Source organism: Chaetodon trifascialis, chromosome 16 (assembly GCF_039877785.1).
Source record: "Chaetodon trifascialis isolate fChaTrf1 chromosome 16, fChaTrf1.hap1, whole genome shotgun sequence".
Lineage (NCBI taxonomy): Eukaryota > Metazoa > Chordata > Actinopteri > Chaetodontiformes > Chaetodontidae > Chaetodon > Chaetodon trifascialis.
In genome coordinates, this window is record NC_092071.1 from 23701901 (window position 1) to 23719244 (window position 17344).

The following is a 17344-nucleotide window of genomic DNA, read 5'->3' on the forward strand; positions in this document are numbered from 1 at the left end:
GCCACATCTCCGACGTTTATGACAAACCAAGCCGTTTGAAAATCGGTTGAAAATTGAGCAAAATATAGTTATTTCAGCACTACATGCACAATTGACTTGTTATGATGTTATGACTAATGTTATGACTGGACGAGCGGTCCTGTCCCAAGATGGCCGCCGTGTGACGACGTCAGTCCCCATTGGCTCACAGCGCCGGTAAGCTATCTAGCCTTTCTATACATATCTATGGTACATACTGTACGGTATTTTGGGCAGCATGGTGGAGCAGCAGGTAGTGTGCATGCGTGCATTAGGTTAATTGGTGACTCTAGACTGTCCTTAGGTATGAGTGTAAGCGTGAATGCTTGTATGTCTATATATGTTGCCCTGCAATCGACTGGTGACCAGTTCAGGGTGTACCCCGCCTCTCGCCCAATGACAGCTAGGATAGGCTCCAGCCCCCCGCAACCCTAAAAGGGATAGTCGGGTATAGACAATGGATGGATGGATGGATGTACAGTATTTTGTATAGTTATAAATTAGGTTCCACAATGAAACACTTCCACCGTGGCCATCAACAGATACATTGTCATCTACTAGTTTGCCCATGAATTATACTATCATCAAAACTGTAATTAATGAAATCTTTCCAGAACATATTCAGTATATGCAGTATTTGGCTGGCAATATGCAATCAGTACAACTATTTACAATTCAACATTTGGAGAGTACAACATAACACAACTCACCATTTAATAACACACTCACTCATCACTCGACGACTGAACGGTAATTCCCTTAATGAAATGATGGAGTTGTAGTTGCTAGCCATGTCGATCTTGCAATCTCCCGAGTCCTGACACGTGCGCATGCTGAGTATCTTTTTTTTTTTCCTTTTTTTTGTGTGCTGTGCTTATAGTCCGAGCATGCATCAGTGCACATAAGTAGTCTGCTGCGAAATGTTTAAATCTGGACAGTCGGGTCCCATATCCTTCACCCTTTTCTTGTTCACATCCGACCGATGAAAAAATGGAGTTGCACATAAGAGAGAAACAATTGAGTTTTCTTCACCACAGTTGCCATCCTTCCTTCACAGTCTCCGCTAGCCATCTTTTCTCTTCTCTGGAAGTAGTTACAGCTGTGGCGCGAATGCTTGCTGATGGACGTGATTGATTCGATGAATTGTCCAATCACGCTAAGATTAAAAAATTGGAAAACAATGCCATTGGTCTGGGCGCACAGAGGTGCGAACTAGAAGCAAATTTTCATGCGCAAATGAAAAGCTGTCTCTGCTCGTAAACAATGAAAAAGTTTGATAGCTCTCATAGACTCCAGTATTACCGGTGCCCTTGACCTGGAGGAGGGCTTTATATTGAATGGCAAATCGCAATGGTTGCTGGCAGTGTGGCGGGTACCACTACACCATTGCACAAGTAAAAACCCAATGTATTTTTGTTTATTTATTACGTATTTATTAGGTTTGATTGATTCATGGTTGATCTTGGCAGATATATAAAAGTCAATATTTCATGGGAGGGGCGGGGCCCTAGTGCCCTCTATTGGCCAGCCGCCACTGTGAATGACTAACATCTTAATTTAGAGTCGCGAACTGATTCCACTGTCAACGGTGTGTGAGTGACGTCAGCATCAGCTGACTGGGTTTCGAGGCTCGTTTCAACATGACACATTGCCACCAGCTACGGGGGACTGCTGCTGCTTTTTGTTGCTTTGTTTTGTTTGCTTTTTGCTGCTTTTTCTTGTTTTGTTTGTTGCTTTGTTTTGTTTTGTTTTTTGTTGCTTTGTTTTGTTTGCTTTTTGCTGCTTTTTCTGCTACACTGCTTTGCTTTTTGTTTTGTTTTTGCTTTTTCTCCTGCTTAGTGTGGCTCTTTTTCTTTGTTTGTGCTTTGCTTGAAGACTGCCCTTGCACATGCTTGGTGTGTGTCATTGTTGTGCTTAAATTGTTTTTTTTTTTTTGTAATAAAGCATATGCTCTCTTTTAAAAGTGGAATCGTGTCTTGTCTGCCTTTGAGAAAAATGTATGTGTGTGCCTTAATGGTGACTTTGGTTTAAAAATACTTTCTGGGGTGAAATTCCCCAGGTGGCGTTGTTGGCAACAATTCAGTCTGTGTATAATTTAACCAGCTTTACAAAAACCCTTCTCTACCGCCCCTGCATCGTCACAGAAGAAAACCTGAATACTGTTGCAGATGAAATTAACATACTGAACGCTGTCACCATGTTTCTCTTCATAGTGCTGAAACATTCAAACCCACTCCAGAAATTACACCATCACTCTGTTGACTCTGCCTCTATTTACTTTGCATTCAACATGGTGTGTGGTTTTGGTGACAAAGCCCTCTAGTATTTTCCATTGGAAGTAAGTGAGGAACTAGTGTGACATTATTCTAGAGCCACAAAGTCTGCAGAGTAAGGCAGTCGGGGTGGTTGGGTGGCTCAACAAAATATTGGACTTTGACAGACCACTATTCGCTTCCTACCTACAGCCAGCATTGCTTTCATTTTACCATTACTGCGATTTTTCCCTAATCAAGTTGTTTTTGAGCCTTACCCTCCGCCTCTGACAGCGGCGTCAGATCAAAAAACAGTAGTATTAATGCTCCATGCAAATTGTGGTGGCAAAAGTGTTCATGTGCTGGGACAACCTAGCAAGGCATTTTTGTGGCTTGCAAACTGAAGTACAAAATACATCCTGCCTGTTTGCCACTACCATTTTGATCAGTCTATATCAGGGGTCCTCAACTACATTTCTCCAAGGGCCAGAAGAAAAGTAAACGCTGTGGGTGTCAGAATGTCCAATAATAATAATAATAATAATAATAATAATAATAATAATAATAATAATAATAATAATAATAAATACATTCACATCGGTTTAATCAGCCTAGTCAGTCAGTCAGTCAGTCAGTCAGTCAGGATTTAGAGTGCATCACAGCACTGGTTAAAGTTACCAATGACCTGTCTATGTCTGCATCAGACAGAGGATTTGTCTCTGTGCTAGTCTTATTAGATCTTAGCGCCACATTTAACACCATTGACCATGGTATGCTATTGCAGAGACTGGAACACTTCATTGGCATTAAGAGAACTGCACTAAGCTAGTTTTAATCCCACTTTTCAAATCCATCTTATTTTGTACACGTTAATGATGAGTCCTCACTGAAACCAGTCATGGGGTTCTACGTGGTTCTGTGCTTGGACCAGTTCTACTCACCTTATATATGCTTCCTTTAGGCAACATTATCAGGAATCAAAATGCAGGCTTACTTATGGTTCCTAAAGTCTCCAAAAGCAGAACAGGAGACAGAACATTTAGCTATCAAGGATCCTCTCTTGCTCCCTCTCTCTGTCTCCCTAACACAAGTGGTTGATGCTGATGGCCGCCCACCCAGAGCCTGGTTCTGCTTGAGGTTTCTGCCTGTTAAAAGGATGTTTTTCCTCACCACTATTGCCAAGTGCTTGAGGGAATTGTTGGGTCTCTGTAGATAAAGAATATGGTCTGTGCCAGCTCAATATGTAAAGAGTCCCTAAGGTAATTTGAGGAGATTAAGGAGTTAATGCTGCCCTGACAAGCACCAAAGGAAGAGTTCAAATGATGCATTGTGACCAACATATGGAGGCTCTCCAGTGTAAGCTGTGTCCTTCAACAGTATGTTGTGATGAGAATAAAATTGCAAGTCATCATAAGTGTTCTATAGAGACCAGAGAGCAAAAGCAGAGCAAAAACTATATTTCTTTAACATATTAGTTATTAGTAGGAATACATTATAGGGGTGCTGAAATATTGAAACAAGACCAACACTGACTTTATAAGTATCTATCATGTCTTTTCCCTCATAGCAACAACAAAAAAAAAAAAAAAAAAAAAAAAACTTGACATGCATATTGCTTGAAGCTGTTCATTTAATTAAAACTTAATTCAAAAAGAACATATAAAATCTGTTAAACAATTCTTTAAGCCTATGATAAGCTAATAAAATCATAAGTCTTGTAATAAATGTGCATGAGCAAGAAGGATAAACAAAATGACCAATTAATCTTGTGACCTCAGCATAATACAGGGGGTTTAGGCATTATAAATTCATCTGGTGGGCATGATTATGTGGAATTTTCAGCCTGGCCCCTGTGGTGATTGAGGATCATTGACGTGTTGTGAGCTATGCATACTTACTCTCATTTAGCTGTCTGTCTCTGTATGTGTGTTTGTGTGTGTACACGCACCAAAGCTTGGCACAGGAGTTTGCTTGCACTCTGGCCCGTGGACTAATTAGTGGCTGTAATCTGCAGTCTCATTCTAGGATCTTGGTTCCAAGGGCACCTGGGTCTCTGAGCATTGGTGCCCACCTGCCCAACCGTCTGCCTCCTCACCGACACAGATGGCTAGGAGCACAGCATGCTCTTCATCACTAGCTCCTTCAGAGTGAGCAGAAATATCACTCCATCAAGGAGATAAAGACATTTGTAACAGAAGGCTTTAAACTCTTCTTAACAATGAATTTCCAATCTGCTATCCCACTGACTATGGATGGGGAAGTCATACCTTCAAAGACATACCAGTGTCTCCCTCAACTGGGAATCAGACTAGGCTCTAATCTTCAGTGTAATTAGACATCACTTGTTGAGTCCTTTGGTCCAGTGAAAATGAATTAGTGGCTGAATCTGGCTCATAGGGCTTTTGTCTGAATTATATAAATTATTTTATGTGAATTATATAAATCTTTGACCTGTGATTCAGAAAATGTTCCCATATGCCTGTAAAGTCACCATGGGTGCTACCATAGTGTCCTAGGATTTGTCTCATTATTTACAGTCTGTGAAGCAGCTCCAGGATTTGTCACAGGATAACATCATCACTGCACTGTCTGACCAGGCTAAAAACTTCTAAAACACTCATAAGTTCAAACTGAGCTGTGAAACACTATAGATCTATCGATAGATAGATATCGTAGTCTTCAATTATAAATCAAATTATGCAAATCAGCTTTGAAAATGATCAGACACACACACAAAACAAAAAACATTGTAGTATGAATCACATAGTAAATATTAAATCCAAGATGAACTATGTGGCTATACAGTGGTGCCATCAAAATTGTATACAATCAAGTACGGTGCAAAAAAATGCAGATACAGACATAAGAATGTCAGCAATGTGAAATACAAGAAAAATATTAAGAAAATGAATATTTGACATTTTAAACTGAACATGCGTTTAAAGTCACCCTCACACTTCTACTTGAACAAAGTAAAGAATTAAACATTGTTGCCTTGTAGACCTGGGGCCTCATATAATAAACAGACATAATCACTTTTAATCTTTTCACTTTTAAAGTGATTTTCCTGCCGGTTGTGTAGGCATATTGCATTTTGGGATGCATATGTGTCCAGGCCTGTGGTCAACTGCATGATCTTTATGAACAATATGATAGGAAATATCAGTTAATGGTGTGAGATTTAAGCAAACCTACAGTTATTATTTTTTGTGTTTTTTTATTTATTTTTTAATTAAAATTCATGTTTAAGGTCAGAATGTTTATTTTAGTATCAGCCACAGTTCTGTCTTTCTGCCCCACCTCATTCACTGCAGCAGCAGCACGCTCTCAGGTTAGGTTAACTTTATTTCTTAACCCACTGTTTAGTTCACTGAATAAAATGTCTGCCGTTGTAGTAGATATAGAAAATAGCTATGTAAAAATATTTTGTTTGTTAAGACACTGATTTTGTATTTTGTTACTGACATATTCATTTAACAGTTTATGTAGCTTTATTTTGTAGGAGTTGCTTTATTTTGAAGGAGCTAGAGCTTCCTATGGGGAACGATGCATCCAGTGTTGCAAACTTAGCAACTTTGTCACCGTAATGAGCGAGGTTTCATACCCCCAGAGCCATTGCATGGACTGTGCAAACTGTGCAACTGCACAGGGCCTCGCGCCACTAGGGGTCTCGCGCCTGCAATCTTGCTGTTTTTCTTTTTTTTTTCTTTTTTTTTTTTTAATAAATACATGAGTTATGTATGATTTTGTCTGTCTCTGTCAAGGTCACATTAAAACAAACAAAAAACAAATCCAACAAATTAAGCAGGTTTTTCATTGTTGCTATGTCATTAGGCCTTACTGAAGAGGGGGAAAGCTAACACGTCCAAATCTCAGGATATAAATACAGCGGACCTCTTCGTGGAGTTGAGGATACTTCGAGAGATAATCCCAAAGGGAACAACTACAGCACTTAAAACACTTTGTTACCTCAAAGGGACTGAAGGAACTTCCCAAACAGGGGCGGCTGGCCGATAGAGGGCGCTAGGGTGCCGCCCCCTCTGTTTCACATCATGTAGAATCACACAGCCCTTCCTTTAATAAAACGTTTTTTAAAATGACTTTTACATGTATATTCTATGTTTTTAAAAGGTAAAATGAATAATATAGTCTGAAGTGAGTTACTAAAATGTAAAATCTGCACTAAATAGTCAGATTACAAATGTTGTCTACAGTTACTAATAGCTGACATATATCCAGCCACAGGTGCACACATCTTTCCCCATTGACTCTCATTATAACTTTGACATACGCAGTTCGTTCCTCTTCAATACAAGAGATAGGAGACAGCGGGAGACAGTCTGACCGTGCCCCGCTGTCTCCCTCTGATCGTAAATTAAGTGTGCCCCCCAAGACAAAAATTCACCAGCCGCCACTGTTTCCTAAACTGTGAGATTGCGTTCAGGATCCTATTGACTTTTCCAGTAACGGCGGCATCGGGCGAGTGAAGCTTTTCAAAATTGAAACTAATTAAAAACTATTTGTACACTTCCATGTCACAGGACAGACTGTATGAGCTTGCCCTGCTATCAGTTGAAAAGGACATTGCATCCAAACTGGATTATAAAGATCTTGCTGAGTTTGCAGCCAAGAAGGCAAGGAAAGTGACTCTGACATGATCAGTTTCTGGCAATTTGTGCATGGTGAGTCCATCTCATTTGTTAGAGTTACAGTGCAGTAAATATTGTAGTGAGGAAATAAGGGGAGGGTCACTCTCCCTGTGGGGGAGTGTGGGGAGGGATTCCCACAGACCTAATGAGTGATGACTCTCACGTGTGCTTGGACAGGGGCATGTTGACTCAAATGTGGGCAGAGTACGGTGGGATGAGAGAGAGAAAGACGGAACTCTTGTTTGTGGCTGTGGCACCGTGGTGGGAAGGTGCTGTTCGCAACTTTTAGTGTTGCCGGCAGCGTAGGTAAGCCATTCCTGTGTTAGGAGGAGAGGCTGGACGCCTCCTTTAGGTAGCAGGGGACTGGGGAGTAGAAGGTGCCAGATCAGTAACTTTCCTGTCCCAACAAGGTTTCACGCCGTTCAGCCGCTGCAAGCAAGTCGACCGCCATCACTGCCTTGGCGTCCGGGCTGTGTTGACTGCTTCTTCCCATGGGCACTTCCTGACTCTATGGGAGGACCCATACTTACACCCCACAGGGGGGTGTCGTCACCAGGCCGGCGAGATTAATTAATTTATCTTAATTCACTTGCAGTGTTGTGTGTTTGGGGAGGGGGGGCTGCCAAGTTTAGTGGGTGACTCTTATGGGGATTCCCATGTGGGGTTGTCTCGCAGCTTTTATCAATTTGTACTTCTAATAAAGGCTATTTGTGTACTACATTCCTGTCTTTGGGGTATATGTTCTCTTGCCTCTGACGCCAGACCAGACCGGATTTACAAAGGTGGTGGCAGCTTTAAGCTATCCTAAATCTTTAACAACCAGCAATTATTACAATATGTTGTGTATAGTTATAATGAAAATGAATGTATATTATGAATGAAAAGTGTCCTAACCTACTTCTTTAAAATGTCAAGATGCCAAAAATAAAGTGACTGAGCTGATTTGATGAAAAGCCACTCGTTGCACAGTTGATTATTCCCCCCTTTGAAATAAATAGCAGGAGCTGAACCTGCCATAGAGGGTAAAAATGATGACTTACTCTCTCAGTGTGTGTGTGTGTGTGTGTGTGTGTGTGTGTGTGTGTGTGTGTGTGTGTGTGTTGGGTGGCAGAGGAGGGGAGGGGGGTCTGTAGTAGAAATGCAAATGCTCATGAAAGTGGGACATTGGTTAAAAAACTATATATATATATTGCGTTATTATCACATTAACGCAAATCAATTTTAACGGCATCCTTTTTTTTTACTTGTAAACAGTGAAGTTTTTTTTATAAGCTGTGGCCACTGCTAGTAACATTAGAAAAACTACAGGATCCGATTGTAAACCGGAAACAAAACAATAGGCACGCCCCACGCATGTGTTGTTCTTGCCTGCTCGCTAGCTGTCAAAGAATAGGCTACCAGTTTGTGTGGATGTCAAGCGCGAAACGCCGAAATGGATGCGAACAAGATTCTGAATGGAAAGTTTAGTTTCAAAAAGTTGCCAGATGGGTCGACTGACAAGACCAAAGTTATTGGTGTGTATTGTCGGTGTGAACTAAATTATCACCTTAGCACATCCAGTCTGAAATACCACTTCATGGCCAAAACATGGCGAATGCGAATTCTCTGCCGCCTCCTTGTCAAAACCAGGCGACAATGGATGGCTTTCGACAGAGGCATATGGATGCTGTTATGTTCAAAGGAAACAAGAAAGAAAAGTTTAAGCAATGGTTTAACTGCAATATAGCCTGAGTCCTAGTTTACAATGATGTGCACTTTGTAACTTTATCTTGTATCACCCTGTTTTGATCCCTTAGAAAGGGTTGTTGAAGGGGCTTTTTTGTAACCAGGTATTTATTTTTTTGTCATCTGTTTATTGTCAGTGTTAAATTGTGTGAGATTTGATTCATTCAAATGTGAATGACTGCTCAAAGTGAGAATGTTAGTGTGAAATATAACACTACACATTGTTTTCAATAAAAAAAAAAAAAACATTTGCACAAAGCAAGCCTATCCACTTTTCCATGTTGATAAGAGTATTAAAATGATAATTAATGGGACATTTAGAATAGATAAAAATTTGTGATTAATTTGCAATTAATCGTGAATTAACTATGACATTCATCAGATTAATCGCGATTAAATATTTTAATCGATTGACAGCACTATATATAAATATAAAAATATATATAATATATAAACCTACAAAAAGACAAAAACAACACAAAAAGTTATTCTGCCAGAGTGTCTTTTAATTTACGTCAGCCTGTCCCAAGCCCTGGTAAAGGAGGAGGGTTAAACATGCAAATCATGTGATTACGTCATTTAGTGACTTCCGGTGACTTTTAGGACAGCCTTTGGCTACTTTTCTCACTGAGGAGTTGGCAACACTGGATGCGTTGCTGGGCTCATTCAATACAGAGCTACATGAGAGCAACAATGTGTTGTAGTCTTTGTTATGACTATCTGCCCCTTCACAGATAAAGTGTTCAGAAGCATTGTTGTGATTTCATATAGTTTATATATTATTTGTGGAAGAGTGGCAAGCTTGAAATGTGTTGCAATCCAAAGTAGCTGCTGTTCAAAGACTTTTCTGTGTTCATCAGTCTCAGAGTGCCTGTATTTCTGCACATATTGAGCATAATACTCTTCCACTTTCTGAGTTATGGTCCACAAAAAATGACAAACAGACAGAAATTGGACAAGAAAGAAAAAAATTGCATGTAATATTAAGGATAGTAATATTAGAACAGGATAGCAGTCGCTGCAGTCACCTTTTAATGGTGAACTGCTAAAATAGACAGAGAAGGACACCAGCTCAACACACCTCTGTTTTACCAACACACCAGAGTTCATTTGAACTGCACCACACAGGTTAGGTTGGAAAGCACCTTTATCTCATTAACATGTCCTTTCAAAGGAAATGATAAAATATACCTTCTATTTATTTATTCTAGGGTATTAGCATCCACACTGAAAAAAAATGGAAATGGTGTGTCTTTGAATTTACAAAAATGAAGTTAATATATGCAACACATTTAAATCATATTCCTGCTGTGAACATGATTTGATCACATAGTCTTCATTTGTTTTTAAGAAATGTTGAATATACTAGTTTCTTTCGTATTAACTGAAAGTGACTGAATTCAAAATGTAAAATCAATTCAATCATGTTTGGTGACCACCGGAAATCAACTGACTGACTATATAAAAACATATACACGTGTGTGTGTGTGTGTGTGTGTGTGTGTGTGTGTGTGTGTGTGTGTGTGTGTGTGTGTGCATGTGCGTGAGCATCTAAGCTACCTAACACTAATGCTAACAGTCGCTAGCTAATGTCCCCTCTGACCCTCCATGCTGATGTAGCAGCTGTTTCAGTCAGCCTCTTGTAGGGTTTCCTGACAATTTTACCGCTGTTTCAGCGGCCGGCGGCCATTATGCAAGTTGGAGAGTGATTATGGTGCCAGAAAGAGTTGGTACATGCAATTATCGTGTGTGTATGCGTGTGCCAGTGTCGCAGGCTGGTTATTAAGCAGGGGATGCCAACGTGAAAGCAGGGTAAATAAAGCAGGGTAAATAAAAATGTGGGGCCACCATGTTTTGAAAAATACATTAAATGGGAACCCAGATGTTGATGTTAATGCCTGTTTCCTTCCATCTCCTCTCACTTTCATACTTTGAAAACTAAGTATCAAATGGATGAAGCAGTATTCTTATTGACATAAACTTGATGATAATTTGCATTGTGTCCAGTATTGCATCTTATTACAGAAAATACTTCAAAGTTACTGTCCTTAACATGTTTTTTGTCTTGTTATATTTGTGAGATCTAGTTATTATTAATGAAGTAGCCCACTAAGTTCAGCCAACTGATCATAAATTATTTTTTTTTCACAGGTCTGTCATCCTGTTTGCATAAGATACACACTTCATAGTGGTAAGTGCTGACAAATTTCCTTTGTGTTGATGTGAATGCCCTTGATTAGCTTTTTTTTTTTTCATCCTTTTATACAGTTCCCAAAATAATTGATTATTTTGATCCTCAAAATAGTCGTTTTAAACAAGACTTCATCAGCAGAAAATAGTAAGACCTTGCATGTAAGACCTGTCAATTTGAAATTAAAGCATTGCAGCTGATATTTTGTTAATATCGATTTTGCAAATTGGAGATTCAATCATGAGACTAATGACATTCATAATCTGTGTTAAAGGTTAGGTGGTGTGAAATGTGGAGTTGTAAGGGGTGCACAGAAACTGTGTCAAGTAGGTCTAAGCTTTTGCATCATTACAAATTAAAGCATCTTGGACGTAGTTCGCACTTTCCATGTACATACCAGCACTGTCCATGCACCTTTAAGACATGGAATGCACTAATTGTCCATCAAAGCAAAATCCACTCTACAGGAGTTGCATGTAAAGAGAAAGCAATATTTAGTTGTCACCTTTGTGCTTGTAGTGATTTAGCATCAGAAAGAGATTATTTTGCGCACATAAATGCACATTTGAAGAGCAATGAGACAGTCAATTTTATGTTTTTAGGCTGTGACTTTAAAACAAACATTTATTGTACTTTTAAATCCCATAAAAACCGAAAACACTGATGTCACACATTAGCTGATTTTAAACCTGGAGTAGTTTTAACCAGGATACCATCTTTTGATGAACCAGAGGAAATTTGTCTGGTTAGTGTTGAGCAGTCAGACACTGACATTCCTTCAAATAGTCAGTCTCATACTGAGGACTTACAGAAGATCATAGAGCAAAGTTTTGTAGCTTCTTTGCTGAAGTGGGAGCACTTGGTCCATGTGCCTAGCACAGCTATTGATGAGTTTTTAGCAGAACTCCATCATTTAATTTGCTCCGCGCCTGTTACATTATCTTGTGACATTGTGAGTGGCATCTTTACTCGGAGAAACTTCCCTGTAGATGAACTTCTAATTAATGAAACTGTTCATGCAATTTGCTCAGGTAATCCTGTGCAAAGGTCTATACAAAAAGGTGGCCCTCTCAGTACCACATATCTGCGCAAGCAGTATTACAAGGAGAACTTTGGTGTTGTACAGCCAGTGAATACATTCTTGATGCTAAAAACAAACGCAGTTTTCAGTATGTCCCAATACTGAAGTCCTTACAACAGCTCTTAAGTAAAAGGGAAATATTTGATCGAGTTGTCGAAGGCCATCAAAGTCAAGGGGACACACATTCTGGAGTGTCATATCATTACAAGTCCTCAAGAGATGGTTCCTTGTTTAAGGAAAATGGTTTAGTCTCTGGAAAAAAGCCAAGCATATTCCTAAATCTTTATGTGGATGACTTTGAAACATGTAATCCCCTTGGCACCTCACGCAAAAAACATAAGCTTTGTGCTGTTTATTGGGTATTGGCTAACTTGCCTCCAGGATCTCATTCCTCGCTAGCATCTGTTTACTTGTCAATTTTGTGCAAAAGCGATGATGTTAAAACCTGATGTTATGATGATGTTATGATCAAGTCTTTGAACCTCTTCTCCAAGACCTAAAAATACTGGAGGAGAAAGGTGTTTATGTCCCACTGTTAGGTGAGTCAGTTGAAGGCACTGTATTTAGCATTGTAGCGGACAACCTGGGAGCACATAGCGTTGCAGGATTTGTGGAGAGTTTTTCAGCCAAGTACTATTGCAGATTTTGCACAGGAAAGAGCAGTGATATTCAGGAACATTCTGTTACATCAGGTGCTTTCAGTTTGAGAACCAAGGAGCTTCATGAGATTCATGTAAAAAAAAAAAGCTCAGTATACAGGTACAGCTTGTTGTGGGGTGAAAAAGGACTGTATCTTCACTAAAAATTTGTCCCATTTTCATGTCATCTTTGGCTATCCACCTGATATCTCATGATATTTTTGAGGGTATAATCCCAGTAGAGTTAGCTCATTGCTTGAAAGAGCTTATATCCAAAAAGCTCTTCACCTTAGATGACCTGAATAAAGCCATTCTGAAGTTTCCCTATAAGTGGGTTGACAGGACAAACAAACCTCACATTGTGCCACAAAGTTTCTCCAGTAGAAGAACGGTGGAGGGAAATGCTCATGAAAACTGGAGCTTACTCTGATTCTTGCCTTTTTTGATTGGATCACATGTACCTGAAGATGAGCCTGCATAGCTTCTCCTTATGGATCTGAAGGACATCACAGAGCTTGTTGTAGCCCCTGTCCTTAGTGATGACTCGCTGGCTTTCTTAGAAAGCAAAATCATAGAGCATAGACATAGATTCAAAGAGTTGTTCCCTGACGTCAAACTGTTACCAAAACACCATTATCTGGAGCACTACCCCCAAGTGATAAGGCTGTTTGGTCCACTTGTCAGACAGTGGACAATGCGTTTTGAGGCTAAGCATAGCTTTTTTAAGCAGGTTATCAGACATACAAGCTGTTTCAAGAAAGTGCCCCTCACATTAGCCTCTAATCATCAGATGATGATCGCTTATCATTTGAGTTCCCTGTCTCTAAACAAGTCTGACCTAGAGGTCAGACTTGTATCCACTCTACCAGTAGACTTATTCAAAGAAGAGATGGCATAAGCCATCAGGCAGAAGTTTTCTGACACAACTCAGGTTCACCTGGCAGAGTGTGTGACAACCAAGAGCATAACCTATAAGAAAGGAATGATACTGGCCCATAGGGCAGTAGGTGGACTGCCAGAATTTAGTGAAGTTGACCAAATCTGCATTGTACACGAGAGCGTATTCTTCATCGTCAAAGAGCTATGTGGTTGGTACGGTGAGCATTATAGAGCCTTTGAACTCAGCCCAGCTCCCACAAGAACATTCAGTCTCGTGGCACTCAGTGAACTCCTTGATACCTATGCACTAGCTGACTACAAGATTGGATTGGTCCATATGGTGACGTTGAAAAGGCATATTGTAATAAAAGGTATGTTAACAGATGGGAAATGATGGATATCTACTTCCGGCGCCGCATGAGTGGCAGCCTGTTACAGCAGACATGGACGTGAAGTTACCAGACATGGACGTGAAGCTGGACGGCTTTAAGCTGCTGCAGGCGGACAGGACAAGAGAGAGCGGTAAGAGGAAAGGAGGAGGGCTGGCAGTGTTTGTGAATGACAGATGGTGTAACTCTGGACACATCACTATTAAAGAACAACTCTGCTGCAAGGACATTGAACTGTTAGCCGCATGAGGCCATATTACCTGCCGAGGGAATTCTCGCATGTTATCGCGATAGCTGTACATAAAGGTTCTCCTTAAGGAGAAGAAGAGGGCCTTTAAGTCAGGAAATAAGGATGAGCTGAAGGCTGTGCAGAAGAAGCTGAGATGGAAGATCTGTGAGGGGAAAAACAACTACAGAAAGAAGATGGAGGTTCAGCTGCAGGAGAAAAATGTCAGTGGAGTCTGGAGAGGCCTACAAACTATCTGTAGCCACAAGGAACCTGACTCTCAAGCAGCAGGGGACCAAAAGTGGGCGAATGACCTGAACTTATTCTTCAACAGATTCGATCAGTCATCTGCCCCTCCCCCGGCCCAGTCCTCCATGCTGCAGCCCCCCCTTTCCCCCTCTGCAACACTCAACTCACAGCCACCCCCCACTGCTCATCCCATCAACTCAACCCCCCCACCCAGCTCCAGGCTGATGCCATGACTTCAATCAAGTTGATAATTTCATTATCAACTTGATTGAAGTCATTAAAATTACCAACATTTTTAGTTCATGAGGTCTTAAATTTAACATTAACTTGAGTCAATTCATTAAAAACTCTTAATTCAATTCATGAAGTCTTGAATTCAACATAAACTAGAATCAGTTCATTAAGAAGTCTTATTTAAATTCATAAGGTCTTAAATTCAATATAAACATCTCTCAGTTTAATATATAAAAAAGTCTTAAATTGGAATTCATGAGATCCTAATTTAACTCTAAACTTGATTTTCAGGAGGTCTTATTCTTATTCTTATTCTTATTCTTATTCTTATTCTTATTATTAAGGAAGTTTTTCCTCGCCACTGTCACCAAGTGTTTGCTCATGGGGGAATTGTTGGTTCTCTGTAGAAAAAAGAGCTTGGTCTGTACCAGCTCTATATGGAAAGTGTCCTGAGACAACTTCTGTTGTGATTTGGTGCTATACAAATAAAATTGAATTGAATTATTTTCAACATCAACTTTGACTCAGTCACTCACTGACTTGAGTCATTAAATTTATATGCCTTACACTAGGCCTTTACCACTGAATTTGAAATATAAAATGTATGGATGTGTGACATCTAATCTTTCTTTTGTTTGTGCAGATTGAACAGTTTTGAAGATGGGGACTCCTATGATCCTTAAGATCATCTTGACTGATGGCAGCGCTCAGAGGTTGACACTCCCTAATGGACCCCCTGCATGGATGACCTGATTGTTGAAGTGAAGAAACAGTGTGGACTTCAGGGCAATTTTACACTTCAATTTATGGACTCCTTATTTGGAAATGACTTCCTTAATCTAACCTCAGTTTCAGAGGTAGAAGACAAAGGCACTCTGAAAGTTGTTGATATCTCAAGGCCAGCCACTCTGCAGCAGTATGATGAGAGGTCTTCTGCTCTCAGTCCAGTCAGAGACCCCCAAGTATTCAGTCCTTCCTCTTTAAATGACTCTTCTTCCCTGTCGAGTGGATCTGTGGATACAGATGTGCTTTCATCTAATGAGTCTACAAACTCACGGTCCTCTTGGTCGGCTGTCTTCCATGTGCCCAAGTTCTCCTAAGACGCTGAATTAAAACTTGGACAGGCAAGTTTAGCGTAATCTCAAAACGGCACTGTACTCATTCCTGATCCCAAGTTAAAGTCAGACATACTTGATGGTTTAGTCCAGGAAATTGTGCAGTACAAAGTCTATGTCAGTGACAAGGAGATGGAACAAGTAGCCCAGAGTCTTATCAAGGCACATTCATGTTTAACCGAGAAAGGATCCTCCAGTGGATATGGTGGATGGTAAACCAGTTTAAAATATAAACTGTCAAACTACCGCACACACCTGAGAAAACTTGGCTGCCCAGAGGGGACCGTGAACTCTTTAAAAAACAAACCTGCAGGAAGGTGCAGTGCAGCGTTTGGTGTGAAAAAGGCAAAGAAAGCAGAGGTGAATTTTTGTCCAACATACCCATTAGGAGAAACTGAAGAGAGTATGGAGGCCGTGCAGAAAGCTCTTCTCATGGATGTAAAGAAGAGGAACAACAGGGAGGTTGTGAATTTGCTCACAGAAGACATGAAGTTGTTCGTGATGCACCAATGGTGGAGGATTTCATGGCGAGGTGGCCTGCACTGTTTGATGTCAGTGAGGTAAGTCTTATCTCTTGCTTTTTTTTTCTAATCTTGAACATCCATCCATCCATCCATTTTCTCACGCTTATCCGGGGCCGGGTCGCGGGGGAGCAGTTTGAGCATGGACGGCCAGACTTCCCTCTCCTCGGACACTTCCTCCAGCTCTTCTGGGGGGATCCCGAGGCGTTCCCAGGCCAGCCGAGTGACATAGTCACCCCAGCGTGTCCTGGGTCTTCCCTGGGGCCTCCTCCTGGTGGGACATGCCTGGAACACCTCCCTAGGGAGGCGTCCAGGGGGCATCCGATAGAGATGCCCGAGCCACATCAGCTGACTCCTCTCGATGTGGAGGAGCAGCGACTCTACTCTGATCTCCTCCCGGGTGACAGAGCTCCTCACCCTATCTCTAAGGGAGCGCCCCGCCACCCTGCGGAGGAAACTCAAAATCTTGAATATACTTTGAAAAAGAAAAGTATTTGGTACACTGGCAGACTGCCTATATGTGTGGTTGTGTATTATCTGTCTTTATTTCTATATATGTGATGGTGAATTATTCACTGCAGTTCATTGATTAAACTTTTTTTTTCCCTTTTTAACTATTTTGCAGATCAATGCTGAATTCAAGAGAATCACCACCATCCCACTTCAGTCAAAGTTCCTGTCTCAGCTTGACCTCTTCTCCGACAAACTGACGAGACTGTTCAAAAAGAGAGGAGGACAGCTAGGGGAAAAGCTCAAAACAATCACAGCACAAACTGTTGATGTAAGTATACCAGACATGAAAAACCTAGAAATGTTAACAATTCCGTTTTTGTGAAACTAAGATTTTAGTACCCTGATGAGGTGAAACTGAGGCGCGTATGTAGAATTGTAGAAAATTGTAGAATGTTTTAGTTGCCATTTAATTTATTGGAAAGAAGGGCACACAAATTGTACTTTGGCTTTCTTTTTTCACTATTTGTGCATCTTTTTGTTTCAGTTTTGACAGTTTCCTCTATTCATCCTTCCAATTATATACTTTGTTTCATTGTGACGATGTAGATACTGGGTGAGAGTGTATCATTAAGGGACTCTGTATCTACATGGGTGAGGATCCTGAAAACCTGTTGCAGGAATATGTGGTATGTGCATGAATAAGTTCTTATTTTTGCCCTCCACT

The 17344-nt window shown here is 40.6% G+C and overlaps 1 protein-coding gene across 1 annotated transcript in view; it reads right to left on the minus strand.

The window, feature by feature from the left end:
• opcml (opioid binding protein/cell adhesion molecule-like) overlaps positions 1-17344 on the minus strand; it is a 404549-nt gene that overhangs the window by 334721 nt on the left and 52484 nt on the right. The gene's annotated exons all lie outside the window — the stretch shown is intronic.